Genomic DNA, 16,801 nt, shown 5'->3' with positions numbered 1-16,801 from the left:
CTGACTCAGAAAAAGCTGTGCAGAGATGGCTGAGGGATGGAGATGTGGAGTGGATAACGTTCACTTTAAAGCCCCCCCCCCCTTTTTCATCCTTGCAACTAATTCTTCCAGATACCTCTGTCAGGAGGCCACAGATCATCCCCTCAGTGAGTGGGTCTGAGTACAAGGCAGGCTCAACCTGCCTTCTCAGCAACTTCCTCTGCGTTGGTGGAGGAAGGCGGTAGAAGTATGCTCTCCTTGGTTGACACAGCCTAAGCTCCAGCCCCGCTCTGGGGCCATGGTTCTCTGACCTGGGCCGACAGGGAATTGTTGGGATTCATGCCATCTCACTGGGCTGCTGCCTGATAGAAGGATCCCAGACAAACTCACTTCAAAAGGGCCCAGAGGCCTCCGCTAACCCAACATGCACTTTGCTGGCAAATGAGAGAGTGGCAGAGCTCAGGGTGACCTGTGTCTCTACACATGTCACTTCAAATACTCTGCCTGAGGCTGTGCCTCTCCCCACCTCCATTCCCCAATCACACTCCACAGTGATTTCTTGGAAAGCGTTGATGAGAAGGCCAAGCAGAACTGGCCTGATTGCTTGCTTTCATCCACTCTTGTCTGTCTAACCACCGAGGTAAGGCTTCCTCAGCGTGTATGTAGCCCAGGTAGAAGTTCCGAGGTCGCGCCCTCACCTGCCTCTAACCTCCTGTGTGTGGAGCTCATCTTCAACCTCTGACCACACTTAAGGGCTTGGTTAAACTGATCCCAGGTTTCACATCTCTGACCCTCTTATTCATCTCTGTGTAATCTGGAAGCCCACTGAGTGGCCTACATGGATGCGGAGCGGCCAGAAAGCCTCACAGGGACAGCTTAGGGAGCAAGAAGCCGACTATAGGCCAGGGTGATGGGCTAAGCCATGTCTCACTTGCTGACATTTGCTTTACTGCATTAAAGTTTCTCTGAAGAGTGAGTAAGTCCTCTAAATCAGGCATAGGAGGATTGCTCATAAGCCCATGAGTCATGGGGTGGGGTGGGGGGTGGATAGGCCAAGTGAAGCCCCACAGCTGGGGTGGCTCTGGAACTCTCAACCCACTGGATATTCTGTTTTTAAGGCAGGATCTCACTCTAGCCCATACTGACCTTAACTCAATATATTCCAAGCTGGCCTCAGACTCTCAGTGATCATTCTGCCTCTGCCTGCTGGACTGGAATTAAAGGCGTATGCCACCATGCCCACCTCTTGGATAGTCTTCATTAGTTACACCTCCATTTTTGCCGGGATGGACTTTATGCCAACATCTAGTGCCAGATAGGGACTCAAGATGGCAGTGTGGGTTTCTTCCCTAGGGTTTGAGAAACCCCTCAGTTGGTCTCCAGCCTCCTTTCAGGAAGAAGACGTGTCTGAGAGGGTGTCAGTTCTCTCATTTCCCAGCAGCACCTGTGCGTGTGCCCCCGCAGGTACGTGCTAACCCCTCTGAGTTGGGCCTCATGGCAGCGCTAGAATCCGGAGCACAAAGGAGCCCTGGGCACAGATCTGAACACTCACTAAGATGCAAGATTCCCAGAAAAATCTAGACTCAATACACACTGTATCAAATCTTGTTAATATTTTACAATTATCTGTGGCAGTGATGAGGCTTGAACATAAGACCTTGCACATGCTAGGCAAGCTCCCTTAGCACTGAGCCACATCTGAGCCCTCCAAATCCGTAATTCTCATTTTGATATCACTCTGAAAGGAAGATAGAGATGCCAGGAGAGCATTTAAGATAGAATCCAGAAAGAATAAAGGAGGAGAGGGAGGGCTGGGGAGACGGCTCAGTGGTTGTTGTCTGCAAAGCCCAAGCCCCTGGGTTTGATTCCCCAAAACCCACGTAAAGTCAGATGTACAGGTGGCTCATGTATCTGGAGTTTGTTTGCAATGGCTAGAGGCTCTGGTGTGCCCATTCAACCCATTCTCTCTCTCTCTCTCAAATAAATACATATTTAAAAAAGAAGAAAGAAGGAGGGGGAGGCAGGAGGAAAGGGATATGGCAAAGGGGAGCTGTGTGTCAAAGCGCTGGGCTTGAATCCTTCCTAGTGGGAGTCCCACATGTGCTTGCCCAGCCCTTGTGCTCCCCACTGTTATAATCAGTAATCAAAGCTACCATTTCTAGAGGACCTACTTACTGCCTTTGACCTCATACACATTGTTCATCACAATTACTCTTTAACATTGTATTCACAAAGCAGATTCAATCAGAATACCGACCTTATGGTTTAAAACTTTGGGACTCTGGCTGGAGAGATGGCTTAGCAGTTAAGGTGTTTGCTTGCAAAGTCAAAGGATCCCAGTTCGATTCTCCGGAACCCACATAAGCCAGATGCACAAGGGAGTGCATGCATCTGGAGTTTGTTTGCAGTGACTGGAGGCCCTGGCGCTCGCTCGCTCGTTCTCTTTCTTTCTCCCTGTCTGCCTCGTTCAAGTGAATAAATAAAATATTAAAAAAAACACAAAACTATGGGAGCCAGGCATGGTTGCACACGCCTTTAATCCCAGCACTCAGGAGGCAGAGGTAGGAAGATTGCCAAGAGTGTGAGACCACCCTGAGATTACAGAGTGAATTCCAGGTCAACTTGAGCTAGAGTGAGACCCTGCCTTAAAAAAATAAGATAAAATAAACTATGAGACTGAGGCTGGACAGATTTCTTAGTGGTTAAGGCACTTGCCTGCAAAACCTAAGGACCCAGATTTGATTCCCAGTACCCTCGTCAGCCAGATGCACAAGGTGGTGCATGCGGCTGGAGTTCATTTGCAGTTGTTAGAGGCCCTGGAGTGCCCATTTTCTCTCTCTCTTTCTTTCTCTCTCTCCCTCTCTCTCTCTCAAAATAAATAAATAATGCTGGGCATGGTGGCATACCCCTCTAATCCCAGCACTTGGGAGGCAGAGGGAGGAGGATTTCCATGAGTTCGAGGCCACCCTTGGACTACATAGTGATATCCAGGTCAGCCTGTATTAGTGCAAGACCCTACCTCAAAAAAAAAAAAAAAGATTATATATATACTTTAGGACTCAAGAGAAATGAAATGCTTAGTATATGCCCATGCAGGCAGAATTCATGATTATGGGTATGAGGTGGTTTGGTCACATCCTGAGAAAATGTCTCTCCACCTTCAACCTGAACAGCTATTCGTCTCTGAGTTCCTGGCAGTTTATCTTCTGAACACCGTAAAGCTGATGATTGCTTGTTTATCTCTGCTCAGATAGGCAGTTCAGAACTAAAACTTTAGACCACCTCTGGGAGTTTTATAGATGCTTACAATATGGTTTTATGATAAGATCTTGCTATGCATCCCCGGCTGGCCCTGGGCTCCCACTCCTGCCTGTCTCCTGACAGCTGGGAGTAAGGTGTGTATCATCATGCTCAAAGTACCAACTTCATGTAGTTTCCATTTAAGTTTCACAATTTTCCTTTTTTTTTTTTTTTAATAAGGAGAGAAAGAGGAAGAGAGAAAGCTGATATGCCAGGGCATGTTGCCACTGCAAACACATTCCATATGCATGCACCACTTTGTGCATCTGGCTTTATGTGGGTACTGGAGAATCAAACCCAGGTCGTCAGGGTTTACAAGCAAGTGCCTTTAACAGCTAAGCCATTTCTCCAGCCCAATTTTATTTTTCTTTTACTTCTATTTCCTCAGGGACCTTTGAAAAAGCCACCACAAGGCAGAAAGAATGTAAGAGCCAAAGGAAGGGTAGGACTCCATACAACATGCTCCCTCCAGGTACAAAATGGTCTGGATATCCATGGCCTCACAGTGCCTGACGCTACCTACACAAGACCATCATAAGAGGAGGAAAAGATCATGACACCAAAAATTAAAAGAGACTGATTGACATGGGGAGGGGGTATGATGGAGAATGGAGTTTCAAAGGGGAAAGTTGGGAGGGAGGGTATTACCATGGGGTATTTTCTTATAAGCATGGAAGTTGTTAATAAAAATTTGGAAGACAAAAAAGAAAAAGCCACCACAAATCTTTGTATTTAGGAGCTGCGGGTAAGGCAGTTTCTGCTAGAAGAGGTGGCCAATTTACCTTGAGAAATATTCAATTAAAGGCCCATGCTCCAGTGTACCGTAAGAAACCCCAGCAGCCTTCCATATAAAACCCATCTTCAAGCTGGGTGCTGTGGCTCACTCCTGTAATCCCAACTCCTGGGAGGCTGAGGCCAAGTTGGAGGCCAGCTTGGACTACATACTTCCAGGCCAGCCTGGGCTACAGAGTGAGACCTTGTCTCAAAAATCCAAAGCAAGCCGGGTGTGGTGGCTCACGCCTTTAATCCCAGCACTCGGGAGGCAGAGGTGGGAGGATTGCCGTGAGTTCGAGGCATAGTGAATTCCAGGTCAGCCTGGCCTAGAGTGAGATGCTACCTTGAAAAAAAAAAAAAAATCCAAAGCAAACAAAAAGCCTCAAACTTGTTTCCCCTTCAGTAGCTCTCCAAGATGATTCATTATGTTTGTATTTTGTTCATAGGAATCAAACCCAGGGCCTTACATATGCAGAACATGTGTTTTGCCACTGAACTACACACACCCCAATCTTGTAGCCTAATTTTAAATTCTGCTTTACTTGAAATATCAGGTTAGACTTCTTCTTTTCCTCTTCACTCACTTCCTAACACACACTCATTTATACATAAAGTTTATAGAAACCAAGAAGCTACCAAGTGGGCTTTGACTCTTAAACCATCTGTACCTTTTTCATTCAGGTCTGTTCCAGCAGGTAGAAAAAGTGTTGCTGGAGAAGATCAAAATTCTCAGAGAGTGAAGCCTCAGGTACATGTCTGTGGGCGGGGCGGGGTGGGGGAATCTATCCACAAGGAAAGAACAGTGGCCTTAGAATTGGAAAGCATGACTTCTGGTGCTTCCTCACTGCTTGGGACCTGAATGGAGAGAGTTCCCCAAAGGCATCTGGTGTGTATTTGAATGTGACTGTGGGGGTCGTAGGGCACAGAGGGAACTGAGAACAAGTCACCTAAAGCCCCACAGCTGCCAGACCAGAAATGAATTCAAAAGGCCACAGAGTTCTTCTCTTTTCTTCTTCTTGATTTGTCAAGGTAGGGTCTTGCTTTAGCCCAAGCTGACCAGGAATTCACAATGTAGTCTCAGGGTGGCCTAGAACTTGTGGCGTTCCTCCTTCCTCTGCCTCCTGAGTGCAGGGATGAAAGGCCTGTGCTAAGGTCCCATGTGGCAAAGGTGTTCTATCTCCTGCTTCAGAAACAAAACAAAGTCTATCCCATAATGATGCTGTTTTCCATAGCAAAGGAGAGGAAGATGGCAGTTTATTGAGCTGTGGGCAGGCTGTCTGTGCTCTGCATAGGATCCTTTATTTAAGAACTTCAAGACCCCTGTAAGATGGATATTGTTAACCCTGTTTTATAGGTGATAGAATGAAGAGATTACCCTCTTGCCCAAGGTCACACTGCTAAAGCCTATGGGTGTCAGAGCTCAGATACCTCTGCTTGCGATGGACTCTGGTGGCGGTAACAATCTCATCGCAGGGACCAACCAGAAGCAGCAGGGGGGAGGAAAGTTTCTTATTCTGGTTTATAGTCTCAAGGGGAAACCCCATGATGGCAGGGAAAAATGACAGAGTGGAGACTGGACGTCACCTGGCCAATATCAGGTAGACAATAGCAGCAGGAGGGTCAGCCAAACTCTAGCCAGGGGGAGCTGGCTATAACACTACTAAGCCTGCCCCCAACAAACCAACAACACGCCTCCTCCAGGCAAGGCTCCACTTACCAAATTGCCGTCACCTGGGGATCAAGCTTTCACAGTACACCTCAGGCTGCAAAGGACTCTTTCCTCTACATGTTTTCCCAGAATAGGAAATTCAAAAGTTTCTCGGTATGTGTCTCCATGTCCACATCTATATGTGGCTATTAAATCTATTTATTTTTTGGAACAGGGTTTCAAGTGGAGCCAGGCACGGTGGAGCACAACTTTAATTTCAGCATAGGGAGGCAGAGGTAGGAGGATCACTGTGAGTCTGAGGTCAGTCTGGGTACTCTGTAAGTTCTAAGTCAGCCTGAGCTAGAGTGAGAGTCTACCTTGGGGGGAAGGCTTTCAAGTGATCTCATTATGCAAGTTTGTTAACTTTACAAAGCCTTCTCTTCTGACACTATTGCATTTATATTTGGGAACTGAATTTCAAGTACAATATAGCTGATATGTTTGTGGATAATGTCAAACAGGACAACGAAGGGATTAGAGACTATATGCAAACAAGAGTAGAGAAAAGTAGTGATGTCTAACAAATTTATACAGTGGTGACCAGGAGCTCATAACCCCGAGCTTGAGTTACGTCTCTGTCACTTACCACCTGCCAACTGAATCTATTTTGTACTAAAAGTCTGAAGGGTCAGTGGGGACTGGAAGATGGCTCAGCGGGTAAGAGCACTGGCTGGGCAAGCATGAAGGCCCGAGATCCTATGCAGATCCCAGCTCCCACGGGGAGAGCTGTGCCTGACTGCACACATCTGTAACCCAATCCCTGTGTGGAGTAGAGACAGGAGAACCCTTGGAGCTAGCTGAATGGCAGCTCCACGTTCACTGAGAGACTCGGGCTCAGGAAAACAAGTGGAAGAGGATAGAGGAGAGCAACTGGCTTTCGCACAGGGCACACATGGGTGCATGCATCAGCCCGCACAGCACACCACACTGTACCACACACACTACATCTACACACACATGCCCAAAAGGAGAAAAAAAGAGTGAATGCATTTAAGGTCACAGACAGCCATTCTCTAGCAATGGGTATTGCAATCATAAATAGATGGTAGATAATAAATAGATGATGGATAGATATAGATTGATGATTGTTTTATTTTAAGAAATTAATGAATAAATAAAGACAGGTGCAGCTTATATATATATTATATGTCTATATATATACTATCTATCTATCTATCTATCTATCTATCTATCTATCTATCTATCTATCTATCTTTGTTTTTTTTTAAGATAGGGTCCTCACGGTAGCTCAGGATGACCTGGAATTCACTCCGTAGTCTCAGGGTGGCCTTAAATTCACGGTGATCCTCCTACCTCTGCCTCCCGAGTGCTGGGATTAAAGGTGTGTGCCACCAAGGCCTGGCACTTGCAGGTTATTGAGTCTGTCGATCAACTGGAGAAATTTTGCCACCTTAATTATATGTGTTCTGATCTATGAACATGGAATGCCTTTTCATTTATATAGGTGTTCTTTTGTGTGTGTGTCTAGGCATGGTGTGTGTGTGTGTGTGTGTGTGTGTGTGTGTGTGTGTGTGTGTGATATGTATGTATTTTTGTGAGTGAGTGATGGTGGGCAATGCCTCAGCATCGTGTAGAGGGCAGAGGAGAGGGTGGGGTGTTGGTGCTCATCTTCTGCCTTGTTGGAGGCAGGGTCTTCCCTAGCCATCACTGTGTTCGCCAGGCTAGGTGGTCTGTGAGCTCCCAGGAGATTCTCCTGTCTCCACCTCCCTTCTTGCCATGGGTGCTAGGATTGCAGAAGTCCACTGCTAGGGCTAGGAAGATGGCTCAACAGTTAAAGGCACTTTCTTGCAAAGCCTGACAGCCTGAATTTGATTCCCCAGTACTCACATAAGGCTAGGCTGACAAAGCAACACATACATCTAGAGTTGGTTTGTGATGGCAGGAGACCCTGGTGGACCCATACTCACTCTCTCTGTCTCCCTCTTACTCTCTCTTACAAATAAATATAATAAACATACTTTTTAAAGAAGTCCATTTTAAAATTTGTTTATTTATTTATTTCAGAGAAAGAAAGTACAGGCACACCAAGGCCTATTGGCATTGTAAACAACTCCACACACATGGGCTACTATGTGTATCTCACCTAATATGGGTACTGGGGAACTGAACTCTGGGCTGCCAGGCTTTGCAAGCAAGTGCCTTTCACCACTGATCCATCTCCTCAGCATCTGGCTTTTCCCATGGGTTTCTGGGGATCTGAATTCCAGTCCTCACTCTTGTGTGGCAAGCGCTTTGCCCACTGAGCTATCTCCCCAGCCGTGTTTGAGTATTCTATCCTTTTTTCCAACAGTGCTCTATAGTTTTCAGTGTACAAGTCTTGCACTTCTGTTCTTAAATGATTCCTCAGGGTTATTTATTTATTTTGCAGTTGGGGGTTGAGATCAAACCCAGGGCCATGAAAGTACTAAGCATGTACTCCACCACTCAGCCACACAGATACATCCCAGCTTCTAAGTACTTTTGATGCTGTTGTAGTGGATTTTTTTCCTTAGGTGTTTTTTTTGTTGTTGTTGTTATTTATTTGTGTGTGTGTGTGTGTGTGTGTGTGTGTGTGTGTGTGTGTACCAGGGTCTGTTGCTGCTGCAATCAAATGTCTCCCCAGCCCTTAGCTTTGCTTTTGAATTTTTTAAGATTTATTTGCAAGCAGACAGAAAGAGAGAGAGAGAGACAGAAACAGAGAGAATGGACACACCAGGGTCTCCAGTCTCTGCAAACGAACTCCAGATGCATGCACCACTCTGAGCATCTGGTTTAATGCAGGTCCTGGGAAATCAAACCTGGGTCATTAGGCTTTGTAGGTAAGCACCTTAACCACTGAGCAATCTCTCCAGCCCCCTATTTTTCTTTCTTTCTTTCTTTTTCTTTTTTCTTTTTTTCTTTTTTTTTTTTTTTTTTGGTTTTTCAAGGTAGGGTCTCACGCTAGCTCAGGCTGACCTGGAATTCACTATGGAGTCTCAGGGTGGCCTCAAACTCATGGCGATCCTCCTACCTCTGCCTCCCAAGTGCTGGTATTAAAGGCGTGTGCCACCACGCCTGGCTAAGCCCCCTATTTTTGAATGTTGCTTAAGCCTTATTTCTGTGATAAGCCTCACTTTACCATGATGTATTATCCTTTTTGCATATTACTGGCTTTGGTTTGCTAATATTTTGTTAAAGATATTTTTGTTATTATAAAGGATATTCACCTTCATTTTTTTTCTAACAACACATTTGTGTGATTTTGGCAACAGGATAATAAAGTGAAGGGGTAGAATTCTTTCCTCTTTCAAATTCTATGAGTTATTTACAGAATTATCATTATTTCTTCCTTAAAGAGCTAATAGAACTAAAAGAAAGTCATATGGGCTATGCGTTATTTTTTAGCCAAGGTTTCATGCTAGAAATTCAATTTCTTTTTTTTTAAATTCATTTTATTTTCACAATTTTTATTAACATTTTCCATGCTTATAAAAAATATCCCATGGTAATACCCTCCCCCCCCCACTTTCCCCATTGAAATTTCATTCTCCATCATCTTCCCTCCCCATCTCAATCATTGTACTTACATATATACAATACCAACCTATTAAGTACCCTCCTTCCTTCCTTTCTCTTCCCTTTATATCTCCTTTTTAACTTACTGGCCTCTACTACTGGAAATTCAATTTCTTAAGCAGGTAGCGAGCCATTCCAGTTACATACTTCTTGTTGAGTGAGATTTAGAAGCTTGTATCTTTCAAATAATTTGTTAATTTCATTAACATCACTAAAAGGCATTTTGACATTTGTTTTGTTCTGATCTTGTTTCTTTTTTAGTATTTTTTGGGTGGGGGGAGGGTTATGGTAGGCTCTCACTCTATCCCAGTCTGACCTGGAGTTAACTATGTAGTCTCAGAGTGGCCTTGAACTCAAGGTGATCCTCCTACCTCTGCCTCCTGAGTGCTGGGATTAAAGGCGTGTGCCATCAAGCCTGGTTTTGTTTTTTAGTTTTTTGAAACACGGTCTCATGTATTCCAGACTGGCCTCTAACTCACTATATAGCCTAGGCTGGCCTTCAACTGCTGATCTTTAGACCTCTGCCTCATAAATGCTGTAGTTACAAGTATGTGTCACTACCCCCAGTTTGATTAATTTCTAGATGGAGTGTTTTACAGACATCATTGTACTATTGATTTCTAGTTGAATTCTGTGGTGACTTGGACTATACTTTGTGTGTTTTCTCTCTCTCTCTCTCTCGCTCTGTTTTTTTAACCTACTGAGATTTATTTAGTGACCCAAAATATAGTGTGTCTTGGTGACTATTTTATGGTACATGGAAGAATGTACAACCTACTGCTGTCAGAGTGAGTGAGATGTCAAGCAGGTCAAATTGATTACAACAAACTGAAAACGTTGCTGGTCTGTCAATTATTGAGAGAGGAATATATTTAACCAAAATTGGGGTTTGTGTGTCTCTTTTCAGTTTTCAATTTGAATTCTGAAGTTTTGTTAGGATTGATAGGTCCTCTTGATGAATTGATTCTTTCGTTAGTTATTATGAAATGTCCCTGTGTCTCTGGTAACTTTCCTTGATATGTCTTGCATGTTCTCCAGTGTTAATACTGCTATTCTGACTTGCTTGCAACACACACAAAATCTTGCTAAGTGCTTCAAATGGCCTTAAAACATTTATTTATTTGAGTGAGAAAGAGAAAGAAAGAAGCAGAGGGGGTGGGAGAGTGTATGGGAATGCCAGGGCCTCCTGCCACTGTAAATGAACTCTAGACACAAGCCCCGTTTTGTGCATCTGGCTTTATGTGGGTACTGGGGAAATGAATCCAGGTGATGAGGCTTTGCAAGCAAGTGCCTTTAACCTCTGAGCCATCTCTCCAGCCTGAACTTGTTATCCTTTTAGCTCAACCTCATGAGTAAAGAGATTACAAGCCGGCATGTTATAGTTTTTTATTTTACTTTTAACCTATGTATTTATTTTTAGAGAGTTTTTTTTCTTTTCACAATTTTTATTAACATTTTCCACGATTATAAAAAATATCTCCTGGTAATACCCTCCCCCCCAGTACTTTCCCCTTTGAAATTCCATTCTCCACATTATTAACTCCCCATCTCAATCATTGTACTTACATATATACAATACCAACCTATTAAGTACCCTCCTCCCTTCCTTTCTCTTCCCTTTATATCTCCTTTTTAACTTACTGGCCTATGCTACTAAGTATTTTCCTTCTCACACAGAAGCCCAAACATCTATAGCTAGGATCCACATATGAGGGAGAACATGTGGCGCTTGGCTTTCTGGGCCTGGGTTACCTCACTTAGTATAATCCTTTCCAGATCCATCCATTTCTCTGCAAATTTCATAACTTCATTTTTCTTTACCGCTGAGTAGAACTCCATTGTATAAATGTGCCACATCTTCATTATCCACTCATCAGTTGAGGGACATCTACGCTGGTTCCATTTCCCAGCTATTATAAATTGAGCAGCAATAAACATGGTTGAGCACGTACTTCTAAGGAAATGAGATGAGTCCTTCGGATATATGCCTAGGAGTGCTATAGCTGGGTCATATGGTAGATCAATCTTTAGCTGTTTTAGGAACCTCCACACTGATTTCCACAATGGCTGGACCAGATTGCATTCCCACCAGCAGTGTAGAAGGGTTCCTCTTTTTCCACATCCCCGCCAACATTTATGATCATTTGTTTTCATGATGGTGGCCAATCTGACAGGAATGAGATGGAACCTCAATGTAGTTTTTTTTTTTTTTTTAAGATTTCCTAGGCTTCTTTTTTTTTCCTAATTTTTTATTTATTTATTTGAGAGCGACAGACACAGAGGGAAAGACAGATAGAGGGAGAGAGAGAGAGAATGGGCGCGCCAGGGCTTCCAGCCTCTGCAAACGAACTCCAGACGCGTGCGCCCCCTTGTGCATCTGGCTAACATGCCTCAAACCGGGGTCCTAAGGCTTCACAGGCAAGTGCCTAACCGCTAAGCCATCTCTCCAGCCCCTCAATGTAGTTTTAATCTGAATTTCCCTGATGACTAGTGATGTAGAACATCTTTTTAGATGCTTATATGTCATTCGTATTTCTTCCTTTGAGAATGCTCTATTTAGCTCCATAGCCCATTTTTTGATTGGCTTGTTTGATTTCTTATTATTTAACTTTTTGAGTTCTTTGTATATCCTAGATATTAATCCTCTATCAAATATATAGCTGGTGAAGATTTTTTCCCATTCTGCAGGCTGCCACTTTGCTTTTTTCACTGTGTCCTTTGCAGTGCAAAATCTTTGTAATTTCATGAGGTCCCAGTGATTAATCTGTGGTTTTATTGCCTGAGCAATTGGGGTTGTATTCAGAAAGTCTTTGCCAAGACCAATATGTTGAAGGGTTTCCCCTACTTTTTCCTCTAGCAGTTTCAGAGTTTCAGGTCTGATGTTAAGGTCTTTAATCCATTTGGACTTAATTTGTGTGCAGGGAGAGAGAAAAGAATCTATTTTCATCCTTCTGCAGATATATATACAGTTTTCCCAACACCATTTGCTGTAGAGGCTGTCTCTTCTCCAATGAGTATTTTGGCATTTTTATCAAATATCAGGTGGCTATATCTACCTGGACTTGCTTCTGGGTCCTCTATTCTGTTCCACTGATCTACATGTCTGTTTTTGTGCCAGTACCATGCTGTTTTTGTTACTATGGCTCTATAGTATAGGTTAAAATCAGGTATGGTGATACCACCAGCCTTATTTTTGTTGTTCAATATTATTTTAGATATTCGAGGTTTTTTGTGATTCCAAATGAATTTTTGGATTGTTTTTTCTATTTCCATGAAGAATGCTTTTGGAATTTCGATAGGGATTGCATTAAATGTGTAGATTGCTTTTGGTAAGATTGCCATTTTCACAGTATTGATTCTTCCAATCCAGGAATAAGGGATGTTTCTCCACTTTCTAGTGTCTTCTGCAATTTCTCGCTTGAGTGTTTTAAAGTTCTCATTGTAGAGATTCTTTACTTCCTTGGTTAGGTTTATTTCAAGGTACTTTATTTATTTATTTATTTATTTTTTGATGCAATTGTGAATGGGAGTGATTCTCTGATTTCATCCTCTGTGTGTTTGTTGTTAGCATATAAGGCAGCTACTGATTTCTGTGTATTTATGTTGTATCCTGCTACATGGCTATAGGTGTTTATCAGCTCTAACAGTTTGCTAGTAGAGTCTTTAGGGTCCTTTCTGTATAGAATCATGTCATCTGCAAATAATGATAACTTGATCTCTTCCTTTCTAATTTGTATCCCTTTTATGTGTGTCTCTTTCCTTATTGCTATAGCTAAGACTTCCAAAACTATATCAAATAAAAGTGGGGACAGTGGACACCCTTGTCTTGTTCCTGATTTTAGTGGAAAAGCTTCCAGTTTTTCCCCATTTAGTAATATGTTGGCTGTAGGCTTGTCATAAATAGCCTTTATTATATTGAGATATGCTCCTTCTATTCCCAGTCTCTGTAGGACTTTTATCATGAAGGGATGTTGGATTTTGTCAAATGCTTTCTCTGCATCTAATGAGATGATCATGTGATTTTTGTCCTTCAACCCGTTTATGTAATGTATTACATTTATAGATTTGCATATGTTGAACCATCCCTGCATCTCTGGGATAAAGCCTACTTGGTCAGGGTGAATGATCTTTCTGATATACTCTTGTATTCTGTTTGCCAATATTTTGTTGAGAATTTTTGCATCTATGTTCATGAGGGAGATTGGTCTGTAATTTTCTTTTTTTGTTCTATCTTGCCTGGTTTTGGTATCAGGGTGATGCTGGCCTCATAGAAGGAGTTTGGTAGAATTCCTTCTTTTTCTATTTCCTGGAAAAGCTTAAGAAGCAATGGTGTTAGCTCTTCCTTGAAGGTCTGGTAAATTTCAGCAGTGAGTCCATCTGGGCCTGGGCTTTTGTTAGTTGGGAGATTATTGATAACTGTTCAGATCTCCATGCTTGTTGTAGGTCTATTTAAATGATTAATCTCATCTGGATTTAATTTAGGTAGGTCATATAAATCAAGCAAATCATCCATTTCTTTCAGATTTTTATACTTTGTGGAGTATATGCTTTTATAGTATGTCCCTATGATTTTTTGAATTTCTCTAGAATCTGTTGTGATATTACCTTTTTCATCTCTGATTTTATTAATTTGTGTCTCTTCTCTCTTTCTTTTGGTCCGATTTGCTAAGGGTTTATCAATCGTGTTTATCCTTTCAAAGAACCAACTCTTTGTTTCATTAATTCTTTGGATTTTTTTTTTTGTTTGTTTCTATTTCATTAATTTCTGCCCTAGTCTTTATTATTTTGTCCCGTCTACTGATTTTTGGTTTGTCTTGTTCTTCTTTTTCCAAGGCTTTAAGGTGAAGCATTAAGTCATTTACTTGTGACCTTTCTAATTTCTTAATATAGGCACTTAAGGCTATAAATTTACCTCTTAGAACTGCCTTCAATGTGTCCCAGAGATTTTGGTATGTTGTGTTCTCATTATTGTTTGACTCTATAAATGTTTTGATTTCCTTCTTGATTTCTTCATTAACCCATTCATTATTTAGTAGTGTATTGTTTAGTTTCCATGATTTTGTGTGTGCTCTATAGCCTTTCTTGCTACTGATTTGTAGTTTAATTCCATTGTGGTCAGATAGAATGCAAGGAATTATTTCAATTTTCCTGAATTGTTAAGACTTGCTTTGTGTCCTAATAGATGGTCTATTTTAGAGAATGTTCCATGTGCTGCTGAAAAGAATGTATATTCTGCAGCATTTGGATGAAATGTCCTGTATATATCTGTTAGGTCCATTCCTTCTATGACCTCATTTCGTCCAGATGCCTCTCTGTGTATTTTTTCCCGGGATGACCTGTCATTTGATGAGAGTGGGGTGTTAAAGTCACCCACCACCACTGTGTTTGGTGTTATCTGTGACCTTAGTTCTAATAGTGTTTGTTTGACAAATTTGGGAGCCCCCATGTTAGGTGCATATATGTTTAGGATTGTAATGTCCTCCTGTTGGAGTGTGCCCTTAATCAATATAAAGTGACCTTCCTTATCTTTCTTGACTCATGTTGGACTGAAGTCTACCTTGTCAGATACTAGGATAGCAACCCCTGCTTGTTTTCTAGGTCCATTTGCTTGAAATACCGTCTTCCAATCTTTCACCCTAAGATAATGTCTATCCTTTGTAGAAAGGTGAGTTTTCTTGGAGACAACAAATTGTAGGATCCTGCTTTTTTAACCCAGTCTGCAAACCTATGTTTTTGGTTGGGGCATTGAGGCCGTTGATATTAAGAGATATTATTGAAAGGTGTGTATTTATGTTTGCCTTTTTTTTTTTTTTTTTTGTGGTTCCGGTTTTACCTTTGCTCTCTTGTGTTAACTAGTTTTTGAGAATTGCTTGTTTTTTCCAGGTTCCTTATATGTGCGCTTTTCCTTTTCTTCAGCATGGGAGATCCTATCAAGTATTTTCCGTAGAGCTGGTTTTGTCTTCAAATACTCCTTTAACCTGCTTTTGTCATGGAATGTCCTTATTTCTCCGTCTATTTGAATGGATAGCTTTGCAGGATAAAGTAACCTTGGTTGACAGTTGTTATCTTTCAGAACTTGGAATATATCACTCCAAGCCCTTCTGGCTTCTAAAGTTTGTGTTGATCCTGATGGGCTTGCCTTTGTAGGTAACTTGATTTTCTCTCTAACTGCTTTCAATATTTTTTCTTTGGTTTGTGTGTTTTGTAGTTTGATTATGATATGGCGAGGAGAGGTTCTTTCTAGGTTTTGTCTGGCTGGGGTTCTAACGGCTTCCTGTATCTGCATTGGCACCTCTTTCCCAATTTGGGGGAAGTTTTCTTCTATGATTTTGTTGAAGATGCCTACTATGCCTTTGGAGTGAAATTCTTCCCCTTCTACTATGCCCTGAATTCTTATATTTGATCTTTTCATAGTGTCCTGAATATCTTGAAATTCCCATTCATACTTTTCTAAAAGTTTGTCTTTCTCTTTGTTGGATTGTATTAGATCTGCCACCTTTTCTTCTAGCTTAGATATTCTGTCCTCTCCTTCATCCATTCTACTGGTGAGATTTTCTACAGAGTTTTTTTATTTCATTAACTGTGTTCTTTATTGCTAGTAATTCTGACTGGCTTTTCTTTATTATTTCTATTTCCTTATTTATGTCTTATATTGCCTTCTTTATTTCATGAAATTGGTGTCCTGCGTCTTCTTTGATTTCCTCTTTGATTTCTTCTTTGATTTGTTCTTTGACTTCTTTGAACATATTTACAATCATTCTTTTGAAATATTTCTCAGGCATTTCCTCTAACTCTTTCTCCCTGGAGGTCATTTCTGATGCATTAATACTTTTAGGTGGGTTTATTTTGTCTTGCTTTTTAATGTTTCTTGGTTATAATGTATATATTTTTGCATCTTGGATTAAGTTAATGCTTAGATTTTCTAGCTAGCTGGGTATTCTTAGCTGTATCAATTGATCTGATGTTATATATCTTCAGGGTAGAAGCTTAAGGTGTTAGGTGTGGCTCTTAAGACTCTCAGAGTATCTACAAAGGTGCTCCTAGGGGTTGAGTTTCCCTGCTATGGGAGTATTCAAGTAGGCTGAGTGCAATAAAATACAGGTAGATTCTAAAATTTAACTAAACACTGTACACATTCAATGAAAAACAGCACCGAGTATTTATGCAAGAGTAGTTATTATAACAATCAGATCCTCCATCAACAAAGAGGTTAAGATTTCTGATCTGTTGAGGGATCCAAGTCAGCTTGTGACCAAGTGAGACCCTTCCCTGGTGCAATCCCAGTTACCTTGGATGATTTTGGTCTCAGTCAAGTTGCTGGCTGGGTCGTTGGGCTGCTGTTCTGATTTCTGGAGGCGGGCACTGGCTTTTCCTGTGGGGCAAACCAAGCCTGGCTACTGTGGCCCTGCAGATCAGCACCGCTGCTGGAACCACTACTGCTGCTGCTGAAGCTGCCACTGCTGGGTCTGTCGCCACTGCTGCTGA

Source organism: Jaculus jaculus, chromosome 1 (genome assembly GCF_020740685.1).
Source record: "Jaculus jaculus isolate mJacJac1 chromosome 1, mJacJac1.mat.Y.cur, whole genome shotgun sequence".
In the NCBI taxonomy this organism is placed as follows: domain Eukaryota; kingdom Metazoa; phylum Chordata; class Mammalia; order Rodentia; family Dipodidae; genus Jaculus; species Jaculus jaculus.
This window is presented reverse-complemented; position numbering follows the sequence as displayed.